Below are 23,435 nucleotides of genomic sequence, written 5' to 3'. Positions count from 1 at the left end.
TTGGGAGTATTCTCGCTCAACCTGGAGACGTGACAATGGATTTCCCAGTTCGTTATGCGAGCCGACAGCTAAATAGTGTAGAAAATAACTATACCACCATTGAAAGAGAGGGATTAGGAATGATATATGTTGTAAAGAAATTTCGGCATTATCTCCTTGCAAACAAATTTGTGTTCTTCACAGATCACCAAGCTCTTCTATATCTAGTAAATAAACCATGCAATACTGGGAGGATTGTATGCTGGTTTATTATATTGCTAGAGTTGACTTCACAATGGTAGTAAAAAAAGGTAAAATACATCTACGAGCGGATCATCTTTCAAGGCTACAAAACGGGGAAGCTCCTATTCTTTCCTTTGGAGGTAGATTTGACGAAAAGGAAGAGGGATCCAAAAAACAAACATTTCGACAAACAAAAAGCTTTCAATTGATTGTGGGACGACTATACCATCTAGGCTTGAACAAAATTCTACAATTATGCATAAATCCAGAGGAATTCGAGTGTTATCTTGAGGAAGCACACATCCAAGACTGTGCATTTCATTGTTCAGCAATGAAAACACACCAAAGATTGAAACACTTAGGAGTATATTGGCCAACTATGTATGCTGACACACATGCTTATGTTAACAAATGTATTATATGTAGTGTCAAACAACCGTTGGATCACGCGACATTGTTTCAGGTAACCATTGCACCTACATGGAGTCAATATATCATTGATTTCTTAACAACAAGGACATTTCCTAAAAACATAACAAAAGCACGACAAAGGGCTTAATTTAATTGAAAATCAAATCTACAAGCGAGGAAAGGACAATCAACTTAGAATCTGTGAAAGTGAAAGTGAATACCTGCTGATTCTAGAACACGCACATGGAGGAATAAATGGAGGCCATTTTTCAGGCGATAAGACAGCAAAAATTGTCTTAACCGCGGGGATATGGTGGCCTACATTGCACATGGATGCTGAGGAATTTGTAAAGCGTTGTGACGCATGTCAGCTCACTAAAGTGCCGATAGAAAGAGATGATATGCCACTACGGCCAATGATGGGAGCACGGGCATTTTCAAAATGGGGAATTGATTTTGTGGGGCCTATTTCACCCCCTACGTATCGCACCCATATGCAATATATCATCGTGGCTACGGACTATCTCACAAAATGGGTTGAAGCCAAAGCGACACAAAAAGCAGATGCAAGGACCACTGCACAATTTTTGTATGAGAATGTCTTTGTAAGATACGGATTACCAATACAAATTGTCAGTGATCGAGGAACACATTTTCTTAATAAATTCATTGAATACCTGCTAGAGAAATTCATGGTCATACATAAAAAATCTACTCCATATCATCCACAAGAAAATGGACAAGCTGAGGCCACAAATAAAATCCTATGTACTGTTTTGACTAAAATTGTATCAGAATCAAGGGCAGACTAGGATCAACAATTACACTCAGCACTATGGACATACAGGATAGCTTATAAAACATCGATTGAAACAACACCGTACAACATGGTGTTTGGTCTAAATGCTATACCCATAGAGTTTTTGACTCCAACTCTACGAGTGGTGAAACGCTTAGAATGGACAGGCCATGAATTCTCTTCAAGAATAGATGATCTTGAAAAGCTAGATGAACTTCGACTCAGAGCTGTAGCTTCGATCTATGCTCAGAAGAGAAGACAAAAGGAGTTTTTTGACAAGCATGTGCGCACGAAAGATTTTAAAATAGGTGATTATGTACTTATTTACACTTTGAAGCAACATGCCAAAAAACTTAAAAAGCGAGGGATGGGACTCTTTGTGATTAGTGACTTATCACAAAGCGGAGCCGTCAAACTTGCGACATTGGAAGGTGAAGAAATGTCAAATTGGATTAGGGGGTGTCGGTTAAAAAAGTATCACTTACCACTAACATAGGATATGCTTCAACAAATCCATCATGAAAAACAACAAAAAAAGGAGAAACAGAGGGTAAGAGAAGAAGCACAAGCAGAAGCAAAAGAACACATTGCAAAAAGAAAGCTTGTACGACAACAACAAAAAATTGGATCACCGTTGCAAATAAATTATATTCAATTAATGGATTTTAATGAAGACACAGTGGATCCAATAATTGCAGTCAAAGTGGGTAGCAACCAAGTTGGCTCAATGGCATTGCTTGATTTAGGAGCTCAAGCAAATCTGATTTCTTGTAAATTACATAAACACCTCAAGCTTGAAGAACAACTCCATCCTACTCAACAAGCACTGGAAAGTAGTACATCACATTCATTAAGCATGTTGGGCTAGACGATATTGCATATACAAATACATCAATATTTTATCCCCACAAGTTTTATGTGGTTGAGGATGCGAGCACACTACATCCAATGTTGTTGGGACAACCATGGCAGAAAGAGTATAATGTGCAGATAGATTGGAGTTCGAATACGGTCAAAATTTAGCAAGCACAACAACACTAGGTGGTAGCATTTTCTCAGACAACCCGAAAGAACCAGATAATGGTGCCACAATCACTTGATAAAGAACAAAAAAGATGGGTGCCACTTAACCAGCAAAAGATACCTATGAAGGATAACCAAGAAACTACCCACCGTATTCAATCAAAAAATGAGACACCACACGCAACAATGAATAGATCAAGATCAGCAATACGCAAACCATAGGTATGGGTATGGAAGGATGGAAGTGAACGAGCCTACAAACCACAATGCAATAGCAGACGACCTCCGAAAAACAATGTTAAACAAACACTGAACAGGGTCATAAAACAGATATGGTTACCAAAAAACATGCTCAATTTCCAACTACATGAGACACTCATTTGGATCCCCAAAGCGATGCTACAGGAACTTCCTTCAGTATAAGTACCACTAGCAGCCAAACAATCACTAAATCCGACATCGGCAAACCGATCTATGTTGGTGCCGATCAAAAGAACTACAATAACAACCAAAAAAGAAGCCATAAACCTACAAACTCCTCCAAATCAAAGCTACAAATGGAAATATAAAGAGAAAAAGATTATGGCCACATCAGCCACGACACTCCCATCCACGGAGACCACAAAGGCCATATCTACAATAGCGGCAAACCAAGACACTTTCGCAAAGAAGACGATTGAACAACGAGCAGCAGATTACAACTTTTGATTGCAAAGAAAATCTGCCAACCAAACCAAGAACACACAGGAAACCTCAACGTCGAATGCCAATAAGCATCTTGCTTATTCCCTCCTCTCGCACTGCATTAATTTTACCATGCATTGACTGAGTATGCATCAAGTAGGGCCACATTACAAGGCCGTGCATTAGCACGACTTTAACCCATGCACTGCACATACCCCGAGGCGATAACTTGTCGTCCGAGAGGACTCTGATTAGGAGGGGGGGAGGCATTCTCAATGCGAACCCGATGACCGTAAAAAGCAACAAAAAGGGCATGTTTTGACTATTTTTGAGGGGTTTACGTTTGATTGTGAAATTTTTTGGACTAACTTAAGTACATATGCCCTTATACAGCATTAATCTACATATGTATGAAGCCAAACTCCAAATTGAGGCCTATAGGTGTATGTATATATGTAAAAAAAGCCATTTTTCGGGCAAAATATTGGTAAAACGGAGAAATCCGGCCATAAAAATTACATGTGAGTGAACATAGTGTGTCGGGGTGAAGTTTTTGATTTATTTTGATTTTTGGGATTTTTTCGGGTTGAATTTGCTATTTTTCTTTTAATTTTACTAATTATTGGTAAAAAACTTCAAAAATACAAAAAGCAGGTAAAATGCAAACGTAATGAAAAACAAAAAAGATGAGGATGATCAGTGACTATAAGACAACCCAGGGTACAGTGTGGGTGCAATTATGAGAATGAAGCGGGAGGCGTGTTGTGGCCAGATTTTGACCGAATCGTCAAAATTCTCAGAAACTAGGCAAACGGAGTCCAAATGGGGAACTTTTTGAGTCTAAACCGTGTTTCACAAAAAGTTATGAGCACATGTAAAATTTCATGAAAAATGGTTCGAGGACCCCCATTATAAGATTTTTTCACTCCACTTAGAGCTCATTTCTACTATTTCACTTGTGAGAGAGAGCTCTAGCCACCTAGAGCGCACAGGACTTCCAACAGCTGATACGCCACGCACAGGCACCCGACGGCCACCAGATATGAGAGTTAGGCTCAGCACCTTATGCTCTTTGTGTATATTTGATGTTTTGTTGACAAGACTAGCATAGAACTCCAATAGGGTTTGTAGGGTAGAGGCCTATGAGCATAGGTAGCCACCTAACGGCTAACCCAATACCAACAAGACTTCATAGGGGGTTTACCCTAGCTTAGGAGACCAATCTTGGATGCCCAAAGGAGGCAAGAAAGCAACGGAGAAAACCCTGACACCTCAAGCCCTGCAAGAGACCACAAAGAGGAAAATCCGGCAAAAGTGACCCAAATGATACCAAAACTCATGGCTAGGAGCTTCTTGACGAGCTCTACAAGGCTACATAGGCCACATGGCCATAAGGTGACCCGAAGCAGGCCTAAGCTTCAGAAACGGCATCGAAAACGCAAAGCGTCACTTGGCTCTCATAGCCAAGCGAGGCGTTCGTTTACCACCAAACTTCACGAGCGGCTTACCAAGGCCTTCAACAACCAAGTCCTATGGTGGTAGACCACTACAAATTATTGGGGGCATGCAAACGCAGTCAGGGGCACTTCTAGAGCGACAAATTACCAAACAAAGCACAGGTGAAGCCAAAGCCAACAAGAACCACATGGCAAGGTTCCCCAAGGGTTCATGAAGCTATGTTGGTCATCGTCAAGAAATTTCATCGCGGAAAAGCGCTACAAGAGTCAAAAATCACCTCTGAGGCTCTGAAAGCCAAGAAGGGAGTTTCTAACTAACCATTTGATTTTTAATTGAAATAAGGCACAAAGGGGACTTAGGGAGGTCATATGCAAATAGTAGTAGGACTTGCTCCAAAAAAAGTGCATAGGAGACATCCTACACTTAGGATGTCTCAAGACCACTTTTGGGCACCCAACTCATCATTCAACCATGTACACAGCCTCTACATGTCATTTACATCTTATCCCTCAATTTTCACTCCATTTGGACCAAGTTTGACCTCTTATGCATCAAAAAACGCAAAGTCAGAGCATAGAGGCAAGAAATGGTCATAGACCTATCAAAAATGATCCAAATCAAGTGAAACTTGAACCACACACTCTTCATAACATGTCAAAGCTAACTATGAGGTCACATCTTCAAAATCATGAAAAAGACATCCTACGCGCGTAGTATGTCTCCAAGCTTGAAATGACCTACAGGTAGATTTTTTTATCTTCATACATCTTTATCACATTCATACAAGCCCACCCACCAAGTTTCAAGCCAAACAGATCACTTTTTGGCCTCATAGCTCCATAGATGGACTTTTTGGACTCTAAAGCACCAAAAATGGTCTTCCTACCCTCAAAACTTATTCAAATTCAAATCTAAGACCATGGTGATGATCCACAGGCTATGCCCTATCATAATGACAAGTTTCATGCAATTATAAGCAAAAACACATCCTACGTGTAGTATGTCTCTAGGGTCATATTGACCTACTGAGCAAAGTTTGACATCATGAATGTGATCAACATGCTACAAGAAGCCTACATATTAATTTTCAAGTCATTTGGATAACATTTGCTCATCATTACAGGACATCCTACTCATTTGTACACCAAAAGACTAAAATAGTCCAAAATTGCTCTTTTTGGTGTCTAAATCAAAATCCAAGCACATAGCTGTGATGTATAGCTCATAAGCTATCATCATGTCAAGTTTCAAGTCATTCTAATGAAAAAGGCATTCTACGCGTAGGATGTCTTTAGGCTTATTTTGCATCACAAATCCTACTATTTTCACTTGCAAGGCATGCTTAGTCCCTCTTGAGCTCATGTTTCAATTTTCAAGTCAATTGGATAGTTACAACTCAATTTATCCGCTAATCTGTAAAAAAACGCTAACTTTGGACTACTGAGTGCAACAAGATCCATGGAAGCCACTAAGTCGCCAGCAAAGAAGAAAAGAATGACCAACAAGGATTACCTGGATGAGGTGGAGCCATTTATAATACCAACAGGAGCCATAAATCCCACTACCACTTGGTTACAAAGCAGCTTACTTGAAGCAAACGACCTCAGAATATACCAAGGCATGTTCAAAGACCCAGAGGGTAATGCCATAGAGCTTGCAATGATACCACAGGAACTCAATGAGTTCACACGAAGGCTAGAGATAGTGTCTATCTTGGAAAAGTTAGACTTACACAATTATTTTGAGGCTTTGCCAGCAGGAATTGACATTCAGAGAGTCTGGGAATTCGTCACAACAATAAAGGAGAATGGAATAGCCAAGGTGACAGATCTGCAAGGAAAGAACAGAATGATTGTGATCATGCGAGAGGTGGTTGCAAGTGCCTTGAACATCTCTAATGCAGGAGACAGTGTCAACAAGAGGCGAGAAGAGGTGAAGGTATACAAGGAAACCAAGAAGAACTACACCTTCGAGGATATTGCGGATCCAATGGTGGCAACCATGTGCTAACTATACAACCAATATTTCCATATCTGCACCAAGAGGCCTCAAAAGTACAATGTGCCACCTGCAGCAATTGGAACAACATTCACATGGGCAATGAAGACAAGCATCCCAGGAGAGATAGATTATGCGGCATACCTGTAGTACCACATTGTGAGGATGGGAACCAAGAATCCCACATATATTGCAGTAGGGGAGATGCTCACCAAGGTAATACATGAAGCTCTAAATGATAAAGGCCAGTGGCCTCTTCCTCCATCACAGAATGAGTGGTTGAAGCTGACAGAAGACAAGGAAGAGGAGCAACCTACAGCTCCCAGGGTGACCACCATACTGAAAAGGAGGTTAGAGAAAATAGAAGAAGAGCCACCTCAGCCAAAGAAAGGAAAGAAAGCTACCATTCAAATGCCAGCAAAAGAGACTAAATCCCAGAAGGCCACTCGGCTAGAGAGGCTGATGGAGAGTTTCAGAGCTGAAAGAATGCTTAAAGGAGATCTAAGCGAACTATGGAAGACCTCACTTGAGGCCATGTCTGGATCTTCTCGAAGGACTAATAGGGATCACTTCAAAGATTATATAAAGAATTTTGAGATCATAGATGCGACGGCCGAGAATATTCCAATTATACCTTTTACCAAAGAAGAAGTTGATTAAATCTGAGAAGCCGCAAGACTCCAAGAAAGAAGAGGACAAAGAGAAAGAGCAGAAGAAAGAGTTTGAACCAAAGTCTGAGAAGCAAGATCCGAAAGCAAAAAACTATGGAATATTCTTGGATCTACTAGCTGCTAGATACACCCGAGAAGAGGCAGCTCATACAGCTTTTCAACTATCAACCCCTAAACTAGAAGAATACACGCTAAGCCTTTGTTTGGTGGAGCTAAAGGAGATTGCAACAGATACAACAGATTTGCAACCACAAGCTGAAGATTGGGAAGAAGTGATGCAGAGACTGCAAGGATTAAGAGCCAAATCAGTGGCCAAAGAGATTGAGTATGAAGGGCTGAAGTTGAGTGAAGTAAAGGTGAAAGATGAAGTGGAAACACTTCAGAAGCACCGTCAAGAGAAAATGTGCAGCCAAGCACAACTGCAAGCGAAACTAGAAGCAGCACTGAAGAAATGTCAAGAGTTAGAAAGTCAAAACCAAGAAACCACTCAGAAGCTAATGAACTCTGAAGAAGAGTACCAAAAAATCAGTAATGCTCTGACTGAAGCCGAAAAGGAAAGGGATGGGCTCACCCTACAGCTGGCGGAAGAGTCAAAAGAGATTGAGAGCTTGAGGGAGACCAAAGACAAAGCTGAAATATCACATGAGGCTAGCCAAGATGAGGTGATCGAACTAAAGGATCAAATCAAAGTGAAAGATCAAATGATTCAAAAGTTGAGAGCGTCTCCGGGCAGAGCAAGAGCTGCAGCTGCAACTAGTACTCTCCAAGATAAAGATGTGTTTGAAGAAGAAATGATAGAACTTCAAAAAGAGCTGACACTTGAAAAGAGGCAGAGAGTAATGCTAGCAGAGGGATCAATGATGGTACAAGGCATGTTAGAAGATGATAACAAATCATTGAAAGCAGAATTGGATAGGCTTCAGAAAAGACTAGAAGATGACACAAAGACGTTGCAGACAGAGAATGATGAGGTAAGACAGAATCTAGAGAAAGCTGATAGAGTCAATGCAGAACTTAATGACCTATTAGTAGCTGTGACATAACAAGATCAGTTAGTAAAAGCGACTTACAGAAGCAGCTGGACGAACTTAAGAGCCAAACAAGTGAAGAACCTCAACAAAGTCATGGGCCGGATGCTATGGAAGGAATTGATATAGAGAATGTGTCAGATCCGATGGAAACAACAATACAAGAGGACATTCCTGTGGGACCCTTACAAGAGCCCTGGGATTTGACACAAGAAGAAGAAAAAAATCTACAGAAAGCAATAGAAGCAGCCATAAAAGACACCGCCAAAGAAGCAATGTTGTGGGAGGAGAGGGTATTGAAGTCCATGACCATTCAGAGATTAGATGCAAATGTCATTCGACATGAATGGCTACAACCCTCTCTCCCTATCCTCTTCTAAAATACGAGGCTGCTACAATCAACAAGAGGATTAAAGAGGAGCCTATAGTTCCGTTGTACCATGAAGACATCACCAAACCAGAAGGTGTTAAGCTCATTGTGGACTCTCAACCAAAATAGAGGAAGGCATGGCTCACTAAATATCAACAGGATTTAGTACATTTGGTAGAGGCGCCTAAAATGATCAAGAGATGACCTCAGCTTGTGCCCTCTACCAAGGACGCGGACATGGAAGGAACATGAGCTGCTAAAGAGAAGCCACCCCACGTGGCTCAACTACGCGAAGCTGTCAGGCTTGAAGGCAGACGAGAAATGAGTGAGCAATACATGGTGAAAATCCTAATGGACGCCATTAAATTGTTCACTGGCTCGTCTGACCTCTCTTGCATTATGCTTAGAAAGATATGTAAAACACTTCTGGCAGTATTTGAGGTCTTCAAACTTGGACAAGAAAAAGACAGCATATTCTTCTTCCAAGACACTTATAGATGTACTTATGACCTGTCTGCTCAACCTTCCCATGAGGTGATACATGCCCTCATACCATCTCCAAGCCTTTGAAGAAGCCTTCTACACCGGATTCTTCACCATCGACACAGATATATTTGGCCCAACATTAGTGGCCCAACATGCACGGTATGAGTCTGTTTTGAAGATGCAGGACATCCTCCACTGAAGTAGCGGCTCTACCATCATGTCAGGGACGACGTGAGCTAGGAGGGGAAGGGTGTTAGCTAAAAACGGGCAGCCACACTCAACTGCAGACTGACGAAATGATAAAAGAAGGAAATCCTATGTAGTCATTCCCTAATTAAGAAAACTCGTAATTTCACTTGTAAATACTTGGGGCTTGCAGAATTTTCCAATTTTGTATACTTTTTTTTGCCATTAGACTAAGTAGGATTTCACTTTGGAACATGAGGTTTTGTATTGGGAAGGTACATATACCAAATTCTAACATTAATAAAGAGGACCTTTTTGTTCATTCTATGAAGTGTCTGTGAGAAGCGTATTCTGTGTACGAGAGAGAGTGAGAGCTTATCTTGACGCTACGTGCACACTGGTGGTCGGAATCAAGTATGGAGAAGTGCAGTGTGTTGCCGCCGAAGAGAGCTACACGCCAATACCCACACTGTGTGTATGGCCCGGCTTCGCGAGATTGATCCGCGAGCTATTTCTAGGGATTTGGTAAGCAAACGGTGTCTATTTTTGCATTTTAGCATATCCACGTGTTCGTATTGAATAGAGCTGCGCATTAGGCACCTTAGTTTTCCAAAATGTCGATCGCAAAAACCTGTCAGACATCCTACATGATTCTGCATTGGGTGTTTATGGGTAGGGTTTTGGGTCACAGACCTTAGGGAGAGTGGCCTATTGGTGTTAATAGGATATCCCTCAATTTTCGTAGCGTTTTGAGAACGTCTAATGGGTATTTGACTCATGGAAGCGCTGTAGGAAATCTCCTCATGTGCACAATAGTAGGCTGTAACTTAGATATTGGGTAGAGACCTCCGTAGGAAGTAGTCAATAGTTGGTCGAGTGTAGGTTGACACCCTATGCTTGCTTCCACGCACATGCGGGTCGAGCTTCTTCCTTAGTTGACAATTCTTGTTAGGTGAGTTCTCGCTGTGTTGTCATCTGTCGCGGCGTATCTGCGACGGACGACATTCACCGATCAAAGTTGACTTATGTTGGTGTTAAAGTCGTGTAGGTATTTTGAAATTGAACCACTCTTTGCCATTTTTAGATTGAATAAGTGCTTAATGAGAAATACCTTATTAGATGTCGATGGTTTCTTGTAGAGATCGTTGGCTGACTTCATCAAACCCTCCATGGTCTTCATCTTTGAAACATTGAAGGCCACCGTTGATGCAAAGCTTATCCGGATTGTTCCTAATGCCTTTTGGTCAAGGACAATACATGCTTCATCTGCCATTGTTGCAGGCTTCTTTGCAAGACTGCCTAGTGGCAAATAAAGGTTCTTTTGGTAGAGATAGTCTACAATCTGCATCTTCCAATGTTGGTAGTTTTTTCCGTTGAACTTCTCAATCTTGAGCTTTTCCACCATTACTCCCACTCAATTCAAGGAATCCTTCACTTGAGATACTTTAGATTTTGAGCAAATCTTGCTCTGATACATGCAAGCTAACCATGCTACAAAGGAGGCACAAAAGTCCCTGCAAAATACCAAAAACTACATACTTCAAGCCATAAAATTGATAAAACTGCATACCTCACGAGTCTTGTAGCACATAATTGGTCTTAAGAAACACACACAGAGAGAGAGAGAGAGAGAGAGAGAGAGAGAGAGAGAGAGAGAGAGAGAGAGAGAGAGAGAGAGAGAGACATAGAGCGAGAGAGAGTAAGAGAGAACGTGCAAACGCACCTTCAAGAGTGGAGTGCTACACAAGCACGGCAAGACAAAAGAGAGGATTAGGGGGGAGAAGAATAGACACAGGCGTTGGGTGCAATCTCTCCCCATGCAAGAGTGATAATTTCCCTCTTGCACGTATTTATTTATGGATTCTTCAATGCTCAAAAATAAATACACATTCATGGTGAAGTTGCTGCCATCAAACTTGCGGATGAAATACTCTTCCCTTTTTAAAGAAGGATCCATGGTTGACAAGAGGGTTTGAGAGGTTCCAAACTATGGCGAGAAGCTATAGAAATTTGGGCAAAATAATCTTTGTATCGAAAGTAAAATTTCAACCAAAATAGGCTCAAAACTACTAACTCGGTGTCAAAAGCATAAGAAACCGGCCAGATACATATCCTATGGCGAGGGTACTATAAGAGGGAAACTCTAGCTACCTATATCACCAAAGGTGTCTCAACATTTGAGAATACCCCAACTCAAAGAAAACCTCATGCTATTGACCCTCCAGAGTCTATGCAAACTCAAAGACACTAGCCATAGTCTCAGAAAGGTCTCTTTCAAAACTGATTCTTAAAAATGGTCGCGTAAACTACCAAGACTAGCCAAATATGACTCCACAAATAATGTGCATAGGTAGTATCCACAACATGTGCACATAGAATCTGCAAGTGACAAAACCCCTACTGGGATTAGGCTCTCAAAAGAGCAAACAATATAAAATTGTTCTCATGCCAAGGGTAGGACCAGGCACGGCCAAGGGCCAAGACGGACATGCAACCAAGGGGTTCCCTACATTTAGCAGGCCAAGGGTCTATATAGGGCATGGTTGGGTGGTGATGAACATGTTCCAGTTCCCTATGCCCTTTCACTGGTATCAGAGCCAGGGGAGAGGAAGGAGGATTGCAAAGGGCATGGAAGAAAGGTCTCTCTCTCTCTCTCTCTCTCTCTCTCTCTCTCTCTCTCTCTCTCTCTCTCTCTCTCTCTCTCTCTCTCTCTCTCTCTCTCTCTCTCTCTCTCTCTCTCTCTCTCTCTCTCTCTCTCTCTCTACCTTTGCAAGTCTATGGAGAATTTCTCTTTTTCTCATGCCTAGAAGGAGGAGGAAGAGCATGCTTGCATGCCATGCATGCTTAGTTGCAAAAGGGAGTCCGAGGTCGACATGAAAGCAAAGAAGTCGTGGGCATGGCCCCTTGAAGGCACAGAGCCAACAAGGTTGAGGCCGCGGGAAGTGCCCCTTAACTACAGAAGGGAGGAGCTCAAACTTGATGGTTTTAAGTGGGACCATTTCCAAATAGGGTCGCCTTGCCATGATGACCAAGGTTCATTTCTACCACGAGGGCCAAAATGATGTGCAAGGCATGCTGCGAGCTTGTCTTCTTTGACTGTGCTGTTTGCAGAAAACGCCATAGCTTTGATTGGCCTTCTTTCCCATTTAAACACCCAAGGCCAAGGGCCTTAGGGCACCAATTTTAAAAGGGTAAGGGAGAGAGCCCATGGACCAACCCCCCCCTCATTCAATCCGCCTCAGACTTCGGTTCCTCGGTAGGTTGCCATGTTGGCGGACGCAACCGATGATGCAGTAGCATAATTTTAGTAATCTTCAGTCAATTATAGCATGCACAGGATTTCAAGGCATTGTCACCTTGGCACGTACGTGATGCTGCAACGAGAAACTCTACATCCATGTCGAGCAAGTGATGAGGATTCACATGCATACAAGGACATATGTAAGTAGTGGCGACAATACGAAAATCCGGGCTGAAATCCACAAGCACCCTGAATTTTGACTCCGGTTCATGGAGAGATTTACCTTGATATTCTGTAGTCGATCATCAAAAATTGCATAAGGTGATTATGCAGGGTGTGCAAAAATCTTACAACTCGACTATAGCAATGATAGGAGTCGATAGCGAAGGCTCTATGGTCATGTTTTAAGTTTCCCATGAGTCGATGGTGAAGAAAGTGCTTGACCTTGGACAGGGACACGAACGGATTATCAGGTTTGCAATTTCATGTTCTTGAAATTTTTACATCTTTAAGTACACAATTGTATTGCAAGAGTATGTTCTTATGTTAATCTCGACCATGGTGTACTTGAGAGATTACCTGCGAGTCTAGTATGACCAAAGTTAACATGTTACGTCCAATTTTGGTAGTCATTACCATGATTTGGACTACGGAGCATGGCTCGAATAGAGATAACCTCTACAAGGTTTCTACAAGGCATGATTTTCTAGTAGTAGAGGCAACTCAATCATGGCATGTGCCTTTTAAGGCAACCGTGATTGGCAAGGCCGATCCTTAATGCATACCATGTTGCATTAAAATTTTGAAGATTGCCTACAAGCACGGCTTGTATTGAATTTTCAAATGATAACTATTTGTTGAATGTATGCTTTTAGTATGATGCTACTGGCTTACATTCTTGGCATGGCGATTAGACTCACGCATGTCTTGAGTCTACACTGCCTTGACTTGAAGCACAACTCATCGCAATTCAATTTGATGCAAATGCATAACCAATTTGCAATGTTTTTGGACTCTCAAGGAGATTGGCACATCCAGTTGCTCGACTTGATGCAGAGGGCAAGTTGCTTGGCATGGCCGACTCCTTGTCACTATTTCTAGCAGCTTCCAGAGGATGCTTGCCATACAATATTAGTTCATTTCAGTTGAAATTGCTTGACAAGGTCGATTCTTTTTCTCATGCTTTCTGTATGTCAATAGCCGCATCAGTTGGCTATTAGAACTAACAGATTTTGGTGAAGCAAGGCTTCAATTTAGGGATCTTCAATTGCGGCTTCTCCCATTTGGCATATGCTATGAGCATATGGATTTGGGAGGAATTAGCCAATGGGCTTGCAAGTTATTTTATTTTGTGAACGACGGGCATATATGGAGAAAGAGGGTGCGTTGTGTATACAACAACTTACACTCGTTGTATATATGACCATTCCCCCTCGCACAGCAGATATGGCTATGAGCCATCTAGGAGATAGCAGATATCGCTATGAGCCATCTGTATGAGAGCCAAATATGGCTATGAGCCATCTGTGAGCAAGGCTTCAATTCAGGAATCTTGCATTGAGAATTTTCATGTTTGGGGTATGCTATGAGCACACGCCCTTGGGGAATTTGTCCATATGCCTGTAGGATATTTCAAGGCGTGTATATGATACATAGGCCGGATTTCTCCCACGCAATAGAGCTAGTTATGATCTACATTGAGCAATTTTTTCCTTCGACATCTCCAAACAACTGGCTACAGCCAAGGTACTGCCCAATGACTTGGCATCACGGGTAGTGGCACACAAGTTTGGGGAACTGGCAAAATAGGCAATATCACTCCCTACTAGTACATCTGTGCAAGGCACTTATGGTTTTGGCTCTCACGTTTGAGGCCATCACTTTTTCCAAGGGCTTAAATTTTTGCATGCACAGCATGCTAGCTAGGTAGATTCAATTCTACCGCCTTATGCAATATGTTACCGCTATAACACCAAACACGTTGTCATGGGCAAGATAAGTTATGGATTGTTTGACACGAGTTTTGGTTGATGTCAACACACAACACCACTAAAAAGAACCTAAAACTTGGACTTGATTCACCGGCAAAGTGCCCTATTCAAGTCATCCTCGTACAATCACGACCCCATATACGATAGATGGTCAAGATTTGACTTGTGTTTTTTGTTGATTGTTGTATGCTTATAGAATAAGCTGCAACCCATCATAAGATGCACACGAGCACATGGATTGGGTACTCACTACATTAGGTTAAGAAACCTTCCTCAACCCAACATGCTACCTCTTTCTCTCTCTTTCTTATTTCTCTCAAGAATAATAAAAACTTTCTAAGAAGCTTTTGATACATATTTTGTCCATGAGTCAGCCTGAGCCAAGGTGCTCTAACTCTCAGCTAGAAATTAGGCAAGACGCTCTCTACATTAGTCTTCATTGTTTTGTTGATTGAACACTAATTGCCATAAGGACTATGAGCCACACATGCTGGTTACGAGTCATTGTCAAATCTCGGGTATGACCCAACTATGTCATTCCTTAGGTGATTGTTCTTAAGATCGAATAGATCTACCCAACACAAGCACTATGAGTGTCTATGGCAACACACTTTTGGGGTAAGACCCTGCGGGTGCTTACTAAATCACCCCATAAGCATTGAAGATCACAGCTTGATCTATTCTCGTTACACTTTCAAGGAAATAATTCCACAATCTATCATGTAGTAGCGGACAAATTCGACTTTTCAAGTTGATTCTCATCGTTTTGTACACAGTTAACTATGTTGGTTACCGTTACCTGCTAGTTGAGCAATTTCTACAAAGGGTCTTACCAAGGGTTTGACTACGTAAATTCTACGCAACGGGCTTGGATTGCACATGCAACACCCTGGGTTTCTAGTGCAATGTTGCTTGGTTTTTCCACAGGTGGGAGACGTGCTCCTGTGCATTTGAATATGGGTAACTGAACTTTCAGTTCAATCCCCAGGGCAATGCCAAGAGCATGTCAGAACAAGTATTTTGGGCCGTAGTGTCCAATGAACATTATGCTGTTATGAACCCACTTGTCAGATTCAATTTGGCACATGTTGTCACATGGGATACAACATGGTCTAGGGACTCAAGGAGTTCGGTTTAGCCAGTGTGGAGCAAGGCTAATGAGGGTCCCTCTCACTCCCATCGTAGAGTGTTTACAGTTACCTCCACACAAAAGTACATCTTGTACTTGTAGGATGTTCTTTTTTTAGACATCCTTAGTTGAGACATATTCCACATGTGGCGAATATGAGTCTCTGGGACTGACACTAGCGCCCACTATTTCAAATATGTGTCACGACAAAGTCCCTAGGTTAGAATGACTTGTTCAGATACAAGTACTACTAAACAACATTACAGATGGTTTTTTATACACATAGCAAGGCTCTAAGTTGTTAATGAAAACGTTTCATTGTTTGTCCCTAGAAGTGATTAACGTTTCACCTTCTAATATGGTTCAAACGTTTTAGCAAGGCTTGCAAATGATTGCAGTAGAAAGTATTTAGTTTCTTTTCGAAACTATTTAGATTCCTCTTTACTGTGTGCTATGCACATCACACCCGCCAGAAGTATTGGCAAGGATGATCATGGATATCAGGTTCGGATCTTTTTTTAGCTAAATGCATGCACACTAGGTGTTATGGGCCCTAGTGTTTAGCAAAGGCTGATTTGGAACGGCATGCATATTCATCAAGTTTTTTCTTATGAACGACTTTTGCACTCTATTTGGAGTATCTCTCTGAACTTACTTTTGGATCTACCAATCATCAATAGAGGTCATGGCTTGGTTTGGGTGCTTCTGAATTTTTCACATTAACCAAGATGGTTATTCATCAGGACATTTCTATTTTCTCGGCAATGTTGTATGATATTGTCATTCCCGTTTACGGGCCATCTGGGAAGACTGTCTGTAAATCGTGGGGAAAACACCTCAGTACTATCAGTTATCCAAGGGGATAGGCAGATTAAAAAGTGTAATCTTGTGCTGAAGGATGTGCAAAGCGCGTACATTAGCACCAAAAACAAGCGATCAAATTAGTAAGCATTTATTGCTCTACTTGGAGTTTGCTTACCATAAGTTAAAGCATGTTTGCAACTAGGTGTAGTCTCTTCATGTATAAATCAAGTTCTCAACCTTGAACACTAGTTATGGTGGGGTTGTTTACTGCTGAAATTGGAAAACAAGTCAAGGATTTAAACTTTGCTAATTAGATATTTTAGCGAGTTACTTTCATGGAAAGTGAAAAGAGGTACTCTTTAGGGTACATCTTGGTGTGATAACTCATGTGTGTTCTAAATAGAGTCTACACACTATGATTGGATAGGAATCGGTAACACAAGATGGTTGCAAATGGACAACAATGTGAAAAATCAAGATGTTACTCTTGGTTTCATTGAACCTCCTATTGAACCGTGTTCCGGTCAACCAAACAGTTGGATCCATGAAGGATGCCACTAAAAAAACATTAGTGTATCATCACTCTTGTTTTCAAGGACGAAAACACTTCTCCAAAGGGGGAGTAATGTCATGCCAAGGGTAGGACCATGCACGGTCAAGGGCCAGGACGGACAGGCAATCAAGGGGGTCCCTATATTTAGCAGGCCAAGGGTCTATATAGTGGATGGTTGGGTGGTGATGAGCATATTCCAGTTCCCCCTTTTCAACTGTAACCACTATGAAGACACCACCTGTATGGTTGTATCCCAAGACTACACCTCAGCTAGAAAATGTTTGTCGCCTGGATCTGCAATGAGTACACCACCTATAATGTCGATGCTGACAACTCCGCCTCTGAGCGATGTGCTTGGGAATGGCGTCTCTCAAGAGACCACAAAAAAGTGGTCGATGTGGGCTCAAAAATCCTCTAAAACTCTGCATGTCAATGTAGACTAGGAATGTCGGTGTCAATTTCCACCGCCGGACGAAAATGTATTTGATGTGGATGTCGGGCGTCACTCCTCTATGACAGAGGTACCTTGTCCGTGCATGCCATGAGTAAAACCATCAAGAAAGTCGATGCTTCCTTTCGCCGTCGGACGAAAGCGCTCGCCAATGTCAATAGTCGCCGAAGTCAATGTTGAAACGGCTCTAATGTCAAGAGCCGATGTCAAAGTCTAGCCGATGCCAAGTTGGAGAAAATGGAGTCAGAGATGATGGTAATGTCTCTATGTGTCTCTCACGTGCTTTCTCTACCTGTACGCCAATATCGTCAAGAAGTCAAGGCCGCCGATGTTGAATCCACCCTTGTCAATGTCGAAATGTCGACATCAAAACCCTGATCTCTCTCTCTCACACACACTCTATCTCTCAAGCTCACTTTCTTTCTCTCAAACTCTTTCTTTCTCCATAGCTTTGCTAGCTCTCAGCCTTGGTGTGTGTGTGTGTCTGTGTGTGTGTGTGTGTGTGTGAGCGGGGGGTCGGATGGTTGAGAGCGGTGTTGGGTTGTCAAGAGCTTGTGGAAACCAGCCCTTGAACACAAAAGTGTAATCTTGAAAGTTTTAAAAAAATTAATCCGATTTTTTTGCAATGCTCTATGTCTTCGGACGAGGTGTGTGTGTTGGGGGCGGGGGGGGGGGGGGGGGCAAATGCAAGGCCTGTTATGGATCCTCAGCTCTCTCTCCTTGCTTACCCAATTGCAACAAGCTCAAATTTGATGATCCTCTATGTGTGTGTGTGTGTGTGTGTGTGTGTGTGTGTGTGTGTGTGTGTGTGTGTGTGTGTGCGCGCGCGCACGCGTGCACGCAATCAAATACTCGCGCTTAGTGATTCTCCTTGCAAATCCTTGCTTGTACTACCCTGAGCTTATCTCCTCTGGTCGCAATTCTTGATTCTGCTACCGACTCACCTGCCTGCCACTCGGTGCTACTCCTTGCTACTCGATGCTCAAGCTTGTTCGATTCCATCTCCTGCTCGTTGTGAGCTTTGATTTCCTATGAGCTACTTCAACATTTCAAGTCTTTCTTAGCCTTGCTTGAATGCCTGCAAAGCTCTCCTTCGGTCCCGCTTGAATGCTTAGCCTTCCACAGTCGATCTTACTGCTTGCTGCAGATTGCTTCAAAAATCCCGACTCTACTATGTCGATTCCTTGCAAAGCTATTAAGCTCTCTTGCTACTCAACTTATCTGCAGAAGGTTTTCAACATTTCAAGGATTCCAATAACCTCAATTAGGAGAGCTGCACAGGTAGGGTGTAGTCGAGATCCGCTCGTGCTCTAATACAAGTTGTGGGGATCAAGGATCCCGTGCGGTGAGTGCAAGAGAGGGAAGGAGAGAAGGGGGAAGGGGATGGAGCAGGCACAATGGTTTGGATGAGTGGAGTAGGAAGTGAGAGTTATCGTCAACTCTCACTTTCTCTCCCTATATTCATTAGAGAGAAACCAAAGTTAGGGGGTGGTTCCCATGGCCACCTGGCCTACATCCCAACAATGACTTTGTCTCACTTTCTCGTTTGCTATTTTGACATTGTAGTTCATTTTACTACTATCTATGTGCATATCTTAGGACAAGAAAGTGAGGGAAACTATTTTCAAATTGAGAGAGTTAGTAAGGCACACCATATCTCCACTCAATTAAACTTTTCTATGTACACAATATCCTCAAAAACCACTTAGTATACACTTGTGTGTTATCTTGTAGATTTGTAAGCTCCAAAGAAATTCAAATAGATGTCATCCCTGCTACTCAAACACTTTCCGTGGAAACCGTGTGTTCCATTGAGGATGCATTTCCTTGATCCATTCTTCTTAGCCAAATCCACCGCTTGGTTCATGTGGTTGAGGAGAGCCCTATATGTGAAGTAGTGCATGCACGATGGATGTTCTTTTTAGAGAAATTTTTAAAGACTCTCAAAGATTTTGTGCGGCTATGGTTCCAGCGAGAGGCATGTATGGCCGAAGGATGGATCGTGCAAGAGATATTTGTTTACATTTTTTAGAGTTTTGGCATAAGTTGATCCCTCAATGCCTCGAATGTGTTCAGATGAGGAGAATGTAAGGATGACTTCACACTTGCCAAGTGGAAAGGGAAAATTATTTAACATGGGTAAGGATCTATCTCGAGTGGTCAATAACTTTTGCATCCTCAATGCAAAGGTTCTGACCAAGTGGGTGGACTTGTGGACAATGGCAAAGGCAAGGCATTTGTAGGAGAGGAAAGCACGGAAGCAAGCACATGGAGGTAGGAGGGCACCCCCAGTGCCTTGACACCTTGCATGTTTTCCTTATCTCTTGAGTTCCGAGTGGATTTCATGAGAGAATGACCGAAGCAAAATCATGCAGAGAAGACACCACCGACAAAGAATGGGAGTATGCACGAGGTTGTGCACCAAAGGTCTAGTTCTCATATAGTTAAACCATATTGTATAGTTTTTTCTTGATTTTATCTTCGTTATTGATAAAAGATTTTTTTTATATTTTATAGTGTCTTTCCTTTAACTCTATGTGGTCAAAGAGTCGACATTTTTGTACACACCACAATTGACGAGCATCGAACCACCATGGATTGTGGCATCATGGGAAACTTCAAAGATGATGATGAAGCCAGGTACTATGGGACTATTGAAATCACAAATCTATAGGATCTAGAAATAAATTTTTTAAATCCATGTTGCATACAGGACTCTGCACTAGGTGCAAGTAACCATTGAAAATATTGGGCACCTTTTCATCTCTTGCCCCTCCAACAACCTATCATGGCCCCTCTGGTTTTTGACTCGGGATTTGGAAACAATGGTTACTTGGAGATTTAGTTATTGTCCTCTACTCATGTTGGAGCACCCTAAGAGCTCAATTCCTTGAGTTGATATATTGAGACAAAGGAACGTACTTTTGTATGAGGGAGAGTTTGAGGCTAAGTGTCTAAGAAGCTCATTTTTTGATATTTATGTGCATGAAAGCCTTCTGTATAGAAATTTGACAAGCCTCTGGCAAAGAAGGGTGATGATCCTAGAAGAAGCTGCTGTATTGCTGAAACTTGTAAACCCTAACACCTACCTGACTAGCTTCATGAAGTCCCTAAAAATATGGAGAACTATAGATTAGCCTTGGAAATATCTTAACATTCTCTTGGTCAAGGTTCAAACCCAATTGTACCTTCACCCAACACTTTGATGGACACTGTAAATTACCTTTTTACTTTGTTAGCATATATATAGATTCAAAAATCTCACAAGACGTTTGTCCACATGACTAGGATTTTGTAACGATTGCATCATTATTTCTAAGAGCTCACGCTTTTTAATCATAGGAAAATTGCATGAGAAGTTCTTGATCAGCTTCATGTTCGAATTGTCATTACTATTATAGATAAGCCCAATGTGGCTATTGGAAGCACTCTATTGTTCTCAGCGCATGAGAAGTGAAGGCCTATTTCCAATTTTCTCCTCATGGAAAAGGGAAACAACATGTCCCAGAGAATTGGAGGCAAGTAGCAGCCCTATTGTGGCGAAGAGGGTGACAATGGCATACATGATTCAAACAAGCTTCCAAGGCTAGAGCTACCATTGATCAAGCTTGCTTGAAGTCGAGGAGAGCCGCAAGATGACAGTCAATAAGATTACTAGTCAGGGGCTATTGGAAAAAGTTATCATGCTTGGCAGTGCTTTGTTTGATGTCCTCACGAAATCATGAAAAACTCTTGATGGGCATTATGTCCAAAATGTTGATGTGCATTGATTGTAGGATATGCCCATCAAGAACCTTTTGTAATAGACCAAAGCTTCCTTGCCATAATGTCATGCTTGGCAATGCCTTGGTTGATATGTATGCCAAATGTGGTGTGCTTGAGAAAGTACAAAAAGTGCTTGAGGAGCTTCTTGTCTAGACTGTCGCCTCTTGGAATGCACTTATTGCCGGATGTGTGCAACAAGAGCAAATCCAAAAAGCTCTAGGCTATTTTCAACAGATGCAAAGCATTGGAATGCACTAGTCTCGGGGGATACGCACAACGGGAGCAGCGCCAAAAAGCTCAAGGATGTTTTTAGCTTCTTATCCAAAGAGTGGACTCTTGGAATGTATTGATTGCAGGATTTTCCATAGGAGAAAGATCTAGTCTATATTTAGTAGATGCAATCACCTATGCGTCCATCTTGAAGCATGTGGCTCTATGCAAGATGCTAATAAGGGCACAAAAATTCAGCCCAATATTGTTAATCAAGTGTTGTTGTGATAAACAAAATATGTCATGCTTGGCAATGCCTTGGTCGATATGTATGTCAAATGTGATGCAAGAAGGTCCAAATTCTTTGTTTAATCACTTGCTCTGATTCTCTTCATGGTAGTAGTACACAATGCCCAAAATGTATGGTGCAAAGCTGGAAAATCCTTAACTTGATGGCCTTTCAAGAGTCATCCCTGATAGGTGCCCTAGCATTGAATTTGTGAAGCTTTGTATCGTCATGGTCATGAGCACCCCAACCAAGGTACACTCATGAAAGCATGAGAAGTTCTTGATCGATTTCATGTCCCGACTGTCATTGATATTATAAATTAAGCTCATTGTGGTTGTTGCAAGGAAGCACTCTATTGTTCTCACCGGATGAGAAGCGAAGTCCCATTTCCAATCGTCCAAATGCAGTCACCTATGCTTGCACCTTGAAGGTGTCTGGTCTTATGCAAGACGTTGACATGGGTGAGAAAATTCACGATGAGATTACTAGTCAAGGCTAGAGCTACCATTGATCAAGCTTGCTTGAAGTCAAGGAGGGTTTCAAGATGGCAGTTGATGAGATTACTAGTAAAAAGCTTCTTGAAAAAGTTAGTGTGCTTGGCAGTGCTTTGCTCGATGTCCTCACAAAAGCACGAAAAACCCTTGATGGAAATTCTATCCAAAATGTTGGAGCACATTGATTGCAAGGTATGCCCATCAAGAACCTTTTGTAATAGGCCAAAGTTTCCCTGGCACAATGGCATGCTTCGCCATGGCTTTGTCGATATGTATGCCAAACGTGGTGCGCTGAGAAAGCACAACAAGTTCTTAAGGAGCTTCCCACCTGAAATGTTGCCTCTTGGACTGCACTAATTGCCAGATGTGCATAGCAAGAGCAGAGTCAAAAATCTATAGGTTATTTTCAATGGATGCAAAGCATTGGAATGCATTGGTCGAAGGATACACATAACAAGAGCAGGGCCAAAAAGCTCTAGGCTGTTTTCAGCTTCTTATCTAGAGTGTGGACTCTTGGAATGCACTGATTGCAAGATTTTCCACAGGACAAAGCTCTAGTCTATTTTCAATAGATGCACCTATGCATGCATCTTGAAGGCATGTGGCTCTATGCGAGATGTTGTTATGGGCACAAAAATTTAGCCTGATATTGTTAGTTAGAGTGTTGGTGAAAAACAAATTCGTGCTTGACAATGCCTTGGTCAATAGGCTATTTTCAGTGGATGCAAAGTAGGTGTATCTCTCCAAATTCAGACACCTATACTTCCTATCCGGAGTGTGGACTCTTGGTATGCACTGATTTAAAAAATTGACATTGCCCCACAGGGGCAGGGCCAGAAATCTCTCGTCTGTTTTCAATAGATGCGAAGCAAGGGCCTTTTTCCAAATTTTGTTTTCAAAAAGTAGCATATGCAGTGGTCATAGGATACACATAGTAGGAACAGGGCCAGAAAGCTCTAGGAAATTTTTAGCTTCCTATCCACAATGTGGACTCTTGGAATGCACTGATTGTTGGATTTGCCACAGAAGAAAGCTCTAGTTTGTTTTTAGCAGATGCAATCACCTATGCATCCATCTTGAAGGCATGTGGCTCTACACAAGATGTTGATATGGGCACAAAAATTCACATTTATATTGTTACTCAAAGGCTATTGAAAACAGATTTCATGCTT

This window comes from Adiantum capillus-veneris, chromosome 20 (genome assembly GCF_014529385.1).
Source record: "Adiantum capillus-veneris isolate H3 chromosome 20, ASM1452938v2, whole genome shotgun sequence".
NCBI classification, from domain to species: Eukaryota; Viridiplantae; Streptophyta; class Polypodiopsida; order Polypodiales; family Pteridaceae; genus Adiantum; species Adiantum capillus-veneris.
The sequence above is the reverse complement of the archived record's forward strand: the minus strand, read 5'-3'. Positions refer to the sequence as shown.